Consider the following 11,125-nt stretch of genomic DNA (forward strand, 5'->3'; position numbering starts at 1 on the left):
CCTCAGAGGGGGAGAGGAGAGGAGGAGAGGAGGAGAGGAGGAGAGGAGAGGAGGAGAGGAGGAGAGGAGGAGAGGAAGGAGAGGAAGGAGAGGAAGGAGAAAGATGAAGAAAAGCAAGAAAGGAGAAGAAAAACAAGTTAGGAGACAAGAGGCTAGGAGAGAAAGAACAGAATAGTATTTGATCAAAGTGTGTCAGTGCTTTGAGCCTCTTTCTCTCTCTCTTTCTCTCTCTTCTCTCTTTCTCTCTCTCTTTCTCTCTGTCATCTGCTCTTTTTCTTGCTGTACAGTTGAAGAGACCTTGTTGAAACATGACACCAGATTCAGACACATTGATCTGGCAGGAAGTATGTGTGTGTGTGGGCGGGGGGGGGAGAGGGGGAGAGCAAACAGTATGCCACTTAGAGAATGTAGCCAACCAGATGACTTGATGTCTTCCCAAGATCTGAGGGAAAGGCTGCTCTGAAATAAAGTGTGTGTGTGTGTGTGTGTGTGTGAGAGAGAGAGAGAGCGTGAAAAGGGAGACTTTCTCAGCTATTGTAAAATTCCCAAGGGCAAACATTCCTGGCTACTGCTCTGTGACCAAAAGGGGGAGACAGAGAGGCAGCGAAGAGCTCTCTCTCTCTCTCTGTCGGTCTCCATCTCTCTCTTTGTGTTTGGCATCCTCAGCTGCTGTTCTGTTCACATTCTCTGTTGCTGAACACAACAGACTCTCCCCCTAGACACGGTTTGCTCCGCCATCCAGACGCAGAACTACAGACGGAAAAGTTTGTCCTCCACCGCTGAAACCTGAGCTCTCTTTCCTCTCTGTCTCAGTTTGTTCCCTTCTCTCTCTTCGCTCCCCTCAGCATAGAACCTAAAACTATTCTTTTGTTTCGTAGGGAAGAAGATGCAATAAGTGATTAAATATCAGGAAATGTTAGATGAGGTAAACACAACCATGAGGACTTTGTTTTATTAAGGATAAAAAGTTTTTCCTGCATCATTATAAAAGGGAGAAGGGGTAAGCTTACAACACATGTCTGTGGACTCCTATTTTCGTGTGTGTGTGTGTGTGTGTGTGTGTGTTTAAGGAGCATGCGCTCAGACATTCCAAAACCACAAGTTTATCATAGGTTCCACTGCCACATATCTCAGACAACGACAGTGGTAACACGTATAAAACACACTGCCACCTTCCCTCTCCCAGAGAAAGAAAGAAATAAAGAAAGAAAGAAGGAAAAAAGAGCAGTTAAAATAAATCAAAATGGTAGCGTTTATTTTTGAGCACACTAAACTGCAGACCAAAGACAGCGGACAGTGACGCCATGCTTATTGTCAATCACTCGCATGCAATGAGCGTTGAAGTAACACACCCAGTCATTTGACCAAGGGTTTCAGCACCACCATGCTTCCTTTACCACACTTGAGTCACACCACGCCCCTGTAAATGCCTGTCTGTCACCCCCTTACTGCACCTGAGACATTTGTGAGAGTCCTGTCTGTTGTTGTTAGGTGTGTGAGGTGGCGGTTTGAGCTTGTGCAGTGGTACTTTGGCCTGGTGAGGTGGCGGTTTGATCTGGTGAGGTGGCAGTCTAACCTGATGAGGTGGTAGTTGTGTATGGTGAGGTGGCAGTTTAATCTGGTTCGATCTGGTGAGGTGGTAGTTGTGTATGGTGCGGAGGTAGTTTAATCTGGTTCGATCTGGTGAGGTGGTAGTTTAGCGATGCAGGCTGAGGCGCCATGGCTGTGCTGTGCTGTGCTGTGCTGTGCTGTGCTGTGCTGTGCTGTGCTGCCACTGTGCTGCCACTGTGCTGTGCTGTGCTGTGCTGTGCTGTGCTGTGCTGTGCTGTGCTGTGCGGCGCCATGGCTGTTCTTAGAGCTGTGAAGCGGCGGGAGCGGCGGCGGCCATGGCTGAGACGAGCGGTGGGCTCCAGGGCTTACAGTACTGCCTGCTCAGGCTTAAACGCTTCCAGATGCTTCCCAGAGCTGCAGCTGAGGAGACTCCCCACTCTGCCTCGCCTGCATTTCTGTTCCATTCTCTTCTGCTCTGTTCCGTTCTATTTGATTCGATTCGATTTCATTGAACAATATCCTATTCTATTCTATTTCATTGAAGGTTATTCTATTCTGTTGACCAATATTCTATTTGATTCTATTCTCTGGCGTTTAGCTCTCCAGTTCTACTCTGTTCTTTGTCACTCTCTTTTTTGTAGTCTGTCCAGACCTGCCCAGACCTACTCTATACAGTTCCACATTTGATTCAGCTTGTGTCACTCTATTCTACTCTCGGACAGCTCTGGTGATGAAACATGGTAGCGGTGGACGAGTGGTTCATATCCAGGCAGGTTAAGAGGGAAGGGATACAACAGGATAGAGCTTTAATATCACTCCTCCTAATCATACCAAACATACCAAACCAAGCCAGGTCAGATCATCCATGAACCATACCCCACAACCCAGGCATCTAACCTTCCCAACTGCTGAGTCTGCTCCAAATCCGGCCCTGATCTGGCCCTCATCTGGCCCTGATCTGGCCCACTCCACTGGTTTGGTGTGGTTCGTTGAGTTCTCAGAGGCTGTCGGTGGGGGCCAGGGAGAGGGCGAGCAGGAGGAGCCCGTGAGGAGATCAGGTTTCATGAGGTAAGGGTGAGCAGGAGGAGCCCGTGAGGAGATCAGGTTTCATGAGGTAAGGGTGAGATGGAAAAAGCACATGGACACAGGCCATCTCCTCCTGCTACAGCAAATCAACAAAGAAAATGGAGACTGCTATAGCAGGAAGATGGCTTCTTTTCCTTCAAACCTGCCCATGGCTGAGACTCAGGTTTTTGAACAACTAGTGACTGTGTGATAGCTTAGCTTTTGTCAAAGGTATGCTGCCTGAAATCACTGAAACGTGTCAAGTCTAAAGCAGGCTTTAAAAAACATCAGGCGAGTGTCCGTTACAGGTCTCAGATGCTCTGACGAAAGGTTTGGAAAGAAAAGTAACTCAATATAAACCCTGCTGCTTTTAATTCCCCTCTTGCCTATTTCTCTCCATAAGTCAACCTGGTCCTGAACCAACGGGATGGAATCTGTCTAGGATACTAAAAAACACATCTCAAATTTGACGAGATCTCCCTGTGTATGCTTGTCATATGAAGCAATATGAAGACGATTATTGTATTTCAGTCGACTTAATAGACTAATGTGATTAAAATGTGCTTTTCAGGTTGTTACACGTCTAACACCTTTAACTTTACACATAGAAACCATCAACCATTTTGCTAAACTTTTCACAGGCTTGCATTTCTTACTTTCAAAATGTAGAAATACCTCGTTTTAAAATCTGCAGTGAGACTATGTGTGTGTGTGTGTGTGTGTGTGTGTGACATGTTGAATTGTAGCCTCAGTGTGTGTGGGGTGCCCATTGGATTAGTGTTAGCTTTCCGCTCAGTGTAAATTTCCCTTTGTGTGGGAGGAGCTGGGAGGGGCTGGGGTTTGGCTGGGATGAAGAGAGGAGATGAGAAGAGAGGAGGAGGAGATAGGAGAGGTGAGGAGGTGAAGAGAGGAGAATAGAAGAGGGGAGAGGAGAGGAAAGGAGAGGAGAGGAAGGGTGAAAAGAGGAGAGGAGAACAGAGGAGAGGAGAGGTGAAAAGAGGAGAGGAGAGGAGAGGAGAGGAGAGGAGAACCAAGGAGAGGAAAAGTGAAAAGAGGAGAGGAGAGGAGAGGAGGTGAAGAGAGGAGAATAGAAGAGGGGAGAGGAAGGGTGAAAAGAGAAGAAGAGGAGAGGAAGGGTGAAAAGAGGAGAGAACCAAGGAGAGGAGAGGTGAAAAGAGGAGAGGAGAGGAGAGGAGAGAAGAGGAGAGGAGAGGAGAGGAAAGGTGAAAAGAGGAGAGGTGAAAAGAGGAGAGGAGAGGAGAGAAGAGGAGAGGAGAGGAGAGGAGAGGAAAGGTGAAAAGAGGAGAGGTGAAAAGAGGAGAGGAGAGGAGAGAAGAGGAGAGGAGAGGAGAGGAAAGGTGAAAAGAGGAGAGGTGAAAAGAGGAGAGGAGAGGAGAGGTGAAAAGAGAGGAGAACGGAGGAGAGGTGTGGTGCAGCAGTGCAGTGCAGTATGGTAGGGAAGGGATTCCTTCTCTCTTTTCCTCTCTTCTCCTCTCTTAACCTCTCCTCACTTCTCTTCTGTCTCTCTTTCCAAGAACTGTGTAAGAACTGTGGAGGGGTGGAGGAGGGGAGACAGAGGGACAGGGAGAGAGGAGAAGCTCACTTAACAACACATGCCATGCAGGCAGGCAGGTAGAGACAGGAGGGGATTTAATGTGTGTGTGTGTGTGTGTGTGTGTGTGTGTGTGTGTGTGTGTGTGTGTGTGTGTGTGTGTGTGTGTGTGTGTGTGTGTGTGTGTGTGTGTGTGAGAGAGAGAGAGAGAGAGAGAGAGAGAGAGAGAAAGAGAGGGGGAGAAAACCATTTATGTAGTTAGTGTGTGCACATATAGGAGAGTGAAAGTGTGTGTGGGATTAAATACCCAATTTATACCCTATATATCCCACCTAATGATCAACCATCATGCTTATACCCTACCTCAGCTAATGATCAACCATCATAACAACTTATACCCTATCTCACCTCATGATCATCCATCATAAACCATTTCATTTGATCAATCATTTCATTTTAAAACAATAATATGAGCGAAATATTGCACTTTCTTAGTGATACTGCATGAAAAATCTATTAATCTATAAATACATGCATGCACTGTTTATACCAGTGTCTGATACACACATGCACACACACACATACGCACACACACACATATGCACGTGCACACACAAACACACACACACACACACACAAGCACACCCAAACGCACGGACACACACACACACTGATGACTTGGTGAGAGCTGAAAGGCAGTGGCAGATAACACAGGGTTGTTTTATACTCAGAAAGCACTCCAGAGGTGGAATGTTGCCTGCTCAGTGTCTCAACATGTTCAGAGATGGGCGAAAGGGCCAGAGGTGTGTGTGTGTGTGTGTGCGTGTGCGTGAGTGTGTGTGTGTCTGTATCTGTGCGTGTGTGCGTGTGTGTGTGTGTGTGTGTGTGTGTGTGTGTGTGTGCGTGTGTGCGTGTGTGCGTGTGTGTGCGTGTGTGTGTGTGTGTGCGGGAAGTGTCCATCTTTCACACTCTAAACCACTAGATGAGTAAAATGTATCTCATCAATGACCGTGGTTACATGGATTCGAATAACTGCCTTAGTCGGACTGAAATCGCATTATCCGTTTCATGTAAGCACCTTAGTCGGATCGTAGTCGGACCGCACATAGTCGGACTAACACCCCTGGATAACTCGATCCGATCCAGTTGATAGTTCGACTATTGCGGCATGTAACGGTGAATTGGATAAGGAACTGGACTTTGCGTCTTTGCGCATGCTTGAGATCCCGCCGCCATCCTCCCTCCCTCCCTGCCAGGTCGTGACCCGGAAGACGAAAGAGACGATACGTTGTCTCAGCTGTTCATACTAATGACACGTTTATTTATGAATATCCTGCAGACTGTCTCACAAGCTTATTCTTGTTGACTATGAACAAACATAACAGAAGAGGTCCGAAGATATGAGTACCTTTACAACCCCTCCTTAAAAACGTATAAGGACGTTCAAATTACGATACTTATGTGGTGCCAGTGTTGACAAAAACGTTGACTGCGACTGTTTGGACAGAGCGCGCTAATTCACCGAACAAATACTTTCATATTAATTTCCCACCACTTGTTAGTCATGTCATCCATTCATATCGATGTGAATCAATCAATACTAATACATCTTTAACTGTGATGTGTTTTTGTTTCATTTCACAACGTATTTACTGTATAATCAACGATAGCAGGTGCCCGCTTGTAAACAGTCCACATTTTATTTGCTTAAAACACACAGCAGTACTGTCAAATCAGAAAGCAAATCAGCTGTTAAAGGGCTGTTACCTGACCAAATACCTTTCAAACTCGGTGATAGTATTCACAACTAATTTGTTCTTCATTCTATCAAATATGATGAAGTGTGGTCCGCGACGGCCACAAGTAAATTATTGCGACATTTCTAACATACAACTCAGAACGAAGAGAACACAGCCAGTAGTAGCCTAATCTAATAAAGAGTTGTCTAATCTATTAACAAGGTCATGGATTGGTGGCTTAAGACAGGAACTATGAAAAGAAAATTAAATGAGAAAGCCTCAAACATAGACAAGGAGAAAGTGATTCAGCCTCATAGGGCATTATCTCGTCGCGGAGTTGCATTCAAAACACTGTGTTTTTCTCCCGCTGAGACAGCAAGATGATAACTAGGCTATATTCTGTGTTGTGTGACGTTGGATAATGACAGCTTTTAATTATGAAAAGTTGACTACTAGGATGGCTGTATTAATGCCAGTGGGCTAGCCTACTGTTGGTAGTGAAATACTGCGGTCAGTATGCGCATCGTTGTGTTTTGTGATGTCTGTCTGAGTGTGTGATGGGAGTATGAGGCTGTGAGCGAACTAGTTTGTAACATAACCAAGTCACGCATGGAGCAGGGTTCCAGATGCTTTGCCTTGCGCATTGTCATATCTATAACTAGCCTACTGGTACGTACAAAAGGAGAGCCCGCGAAAATCATGTGTGCGCTAACAATTGTCTGGCGCCAGGTCTTGGGTAGGAGGCATGTTGTTCCGGGGATATTTAGTTAAATGGTCCGCGAATTTTTATTGGCTAAGTGGTCCTTGGTCTGAAAAAGTTTGAGAAACACTGCTTTATAGACAATAACGATCATACACTCCCATTGCACTCAAACAACCACACTCAAACGAGGAGATATTGTATCAATTAGCCTATTAAGTACTGTATTTATTGATTGCAAAGAGTTCAACGTTACAGCAACATAACTTTGCTCCGGTCGCTAAATCTGATATATCCGTGTGCATCATCGCTCTCCCTCTCTCTCTCTGCCACACCCACCCTGTAACCCACCCTGTAACCCTGTTCACCCTTGTGAAATCAGCTGTCACTCGACTATTACCTGACCAATACCTGTCAAACTCGGTCATAGAAAAATATCATGAATGCATATTTATTACGATGGGGAAACTATAAAATCGGAGTACGGACAACTAATGCCCAGCGTTGACGATGCAGATATAGAGCTGGAAACAGCTAAATGAGCTACAGCCCAAATGCAGTGAGCTTTATCAAGCCCTGGAAAGTTCGGCACATTTGCCCGTTTCCACAGCGTCTGCTGAGCGGTCATTCAGTACAATGGGGCGTCTTAAGACATATCTTACGAAGTACGATGACTGACAAAAGACTGACTGGACTTGCTCTTATGAATATTCACACAGATTTGGAAATCGACAGCGAAGAAGTACTTAAACAATTTGATGCAACTTGCAGAAGGGCAATGCGTTTTGGCTGTAACCCATTATTTGCGCGCGTGTGTGTGTGTGAATGTGCATACATTTCTCTCGCCTTTTATCTTTCACCTTTGAATAATGTAACTTATAAACACATCGGCCTGGCAGAAACAAACAAACAAACAAACAAACAACCCAAGAGGCAACACGCATTTCTGGACCGATGAACAGACGCAATTCATGCTCAATCAACTGTTGTTGTTATTGGTAGTGGTGAAGAGGTCAAGCGGAAAGGGCTGTATCACCACTAGTTGTAATAAAAACAGCGCCACCTATCGTATCGGATATGACATGCTTTCGGCCAATGATTCGATTTATTCACTGCCATGTACATTGGGATAATAGCACCTACCCTCGAAAGAAAGCATAGTCCGACTAAGCAAAGATTCGAATTATACCATCATGTAAACACACTGAATGACAGCACGTAAAATGGGGCGGAGAAAGAGGGAGAGAGAGAGAGAAAGAGGGAGAGAGAGAGGGGAAGACTGTGTGTGTGCCAATGAGCAGGAAAGAGTGGGTGCATTTTTATATCTACTTTTTACTAAAAATATTGAAGAGCTGTCCATTAAAATACCTCTTAATATAAATTGAGCACGTCAAAATCATTATGCAATTTTATTGTATTTTTTTTTATATTAGATTCAACTATTGTCATTGTGCAGAGTACAAGTACAAAGCCAATGCAATGCAGTTAGCATCTAACCAGTTATCAACTAACCAGCTAACCAACTTATTTACAGACAAGTGCAGGTATACAATAGAATACAATATGTAAGTCAATAGAACAGTATAAGTGATGTCTATTTGACGGTGTTATAGCTTAGAGTGTTATATCTTACAGTGTTATATTTTAGAGTGTTATATCTTACAGTGTTTTATTTTAGAGTGTTATATCTAACAGTGTGTACAGTGTTAAATCTTACAGTGTTATTGCCAGCGGTGAGCAGCATATGCAAATTATCATGCCTAATACTTTGTAGATCGAGGTGAAGTGGACAGAGTTGGAAAGGGGAGCGTATATATATATATAGGGGCTGCATGTACAGAACACAACACATGCTATATTGGAATTCTATTTACAATATAAACAATGATGAAAAGTAATATATCCGAACAGCGTAAGGGGTTCAGCCTTCTGTCTTCTCTCTTGGTTGTCATGCTACCGCATTACAACGTAATGTTGCTTAGCAACGTGAACACTTGAACACCGTCACACAGCAGGTGGCTGAGACATTTGGGAAGGCCGACACAAGCCGTATATAAATCCACCTCCCTCTTCATTTAACCAATGCACTACTATTTTCTCGGCCCTAATTTCCTCCCCACAGTAGTCTTTAGGTGTGTGTGTGTGTGTGTGTGTGTGTGTGTGTGTGCGTGTGTGTGTGTGTGTGATTCCCTCCCCACAGTCGTCTTTAGGTGTGTCCCGCCGTGCCTCTTCTCCTGACACGCTGTCATTACCGTGACACCAGCCTCAGTAAAGATGTGGTTTCTGTAATCCTAATAGTAGCTCTTCTCATCACCCATTGTTGTCCTAAATGAGCTACTGATGAATGGCTTCACAGCTGATCCAGAGCTGCCGTCCTAGCAGACAGCACAATGTGACCTAATAACATACTATAGCAGACAGCGTAATGTCACCTAATAACATACTATAGCACACAGGAATTCTCATCAGACTACAAGTTACGCTTAAAGACTTCTCTTCCCTTTCCTTGGGAAATAGATAACTTTGGTACACATCTAGCCTGGATGTGGTTCTGGTCTGGCCCTGATCTGGCCCAGATGCGGCCCTGATCTGGTCTGGTTCTGGCCCAGATGTTGTTCTGGTTTGGCCTTGATCTGGCCCAGATGTGGCCCTGATCTGGTCTGGTTCTGGCCCAGATGTTGCTCTGGTCTGCCCCTGATCTGGCCCAGATGTGGTTCTGGTCTGGCCCTGATCTGGCCCTGATCTGGTCTGGTTCTGGCCCAGATGCGGCTCTGGTCTGGCCTGTTTCTGCCGTGGACCTGTACCAGAGTCAGCTGCAGTCTGGATCCTGACCAAACTTTAAGTTGAGATTCATTCCTTTAGCCACATACTGCGCATACTAAACCGATAACCCTGAACTAGGCCACGTGTGCATACTCCATCACAAACACTATTACTCTTGTAATTATGTTCTGTAAGTGTGCATACTCCATCACAAACACTATTACTTTTGTGATTATGTCCTGTAAGTGTGCATACTCCATCACAAACACTATTACTTTTGTAATTATGTCCTGTAAGTGTGCATACTCCAACACAAACACTATTAACACAAACACTATTACTTTTGTAATTATGTCCTGTAAGTGTGCATACTCCATCACAAACACTAATACTTTTGTGATTATGTCCTGTAAGTGTGCATACTCCATCACAAACACTAATACTCTTGTGATTATGTTCTGTTAGTGTGCATACTCCATCACAAACACTAATACTTTTGTGATTATGTCCTGTAAGTGTGCATACTCCATCACAAACACTAATACTCTTGTGATTATGTCCTGTAAGTGTGCATACTCCATCACAAACACTAATACTTTTGTGATTATGTCCTGTAAGTGTGCATACTCCAACACAAACACTATTACTCTTGTGATTATGTCCTGTTAGTGTGCATACTCCATCACAAACACTATTACTTTTGTGATTATGTCCTGTAAGTGTGCATACTCCAACACAAACACTATTAACACAAACACTATTACTTTTGTAATTATGTCCTGTAAGTGTGCATACTCCATCACAAACACTATTAACACAAACACTATTACTTTTGTGATTATGTTCTGTAAGTGTGCATACTCCATCACAAACACTATTACTTTTGTGATTATGTCCTGTTAGTGTGCATACTCCATCACAAACACTATTACTTTTGTGATTATGTCCTGTAAGTGTGCATACTCCAACACAAACACTATTAACACAAACACTATTACTTTTGTAATTATGTCCTGTAAGTGTGCATACTCCATCACAAACACTATTAACACAAACACTATTACTTTTGTAATTATGTACTGTAAGTGTGCATACTCCATCACAAACACTATTACTTTTGTGATTATGTTCTGTAAGTGTGCATACTCCAACACAAACTATTACTTTTGTAATTATGTCCTGTTAGTGTGCATACTCCAACACAAACACTATTACTTTTGTAATTATGTCCTGTTAGTGTGCATACTCCATCACAAACACTGTTACTTTTGTGATTATGTCCTGTAAGTGTGCATACTCCAACACAAACACTATTAACACAAACACTATGACTTTTGTAATTATGTCCTGTAAGTGTGCATACTCCATCACAAACACTATTAACACAAACACTATTACTTTTGTAATTATGTACTGTAAGTGTGCATACTCCAACACAAACACTATTACTTTTGTGATTATGTCCTGTTAGTGTGCATACTCCATCACAAACACTGTTACTTTTGTGATTATGTCCTGTAAGTGTGCATACTCCAACACAAACACTATTAACACAAACACTATTACTTTTGTAATTATGTCCTGTAAGTGTGCATACTCCATCACAAACACTATTAACACAAACACTATTACTTTTGTAATTATGTACTGTAAGTGTGCATACTCCAACACAAACACTATTACTTTTGTGATTATGTCCTGTTAGTGTGCATACTCCAACAAAAACACTATTACTTTTGTAATTATTTACTGTAA

This window comes from Clupea harengus, chromosome 23 (assembly GCF_900700415.2).
Source record: "Clupea harengus chromosome 23, Ch_v2.0.2, whole genome shotgun sequence".
In the NCBI taxonomy this organism is placed as follows: domain Eukaryota; kingdom Metazoa; phylum Chordata; class Actinopteri; order Clupeiformes; family Clupeidae; genus Clupea; species Clupea harengus.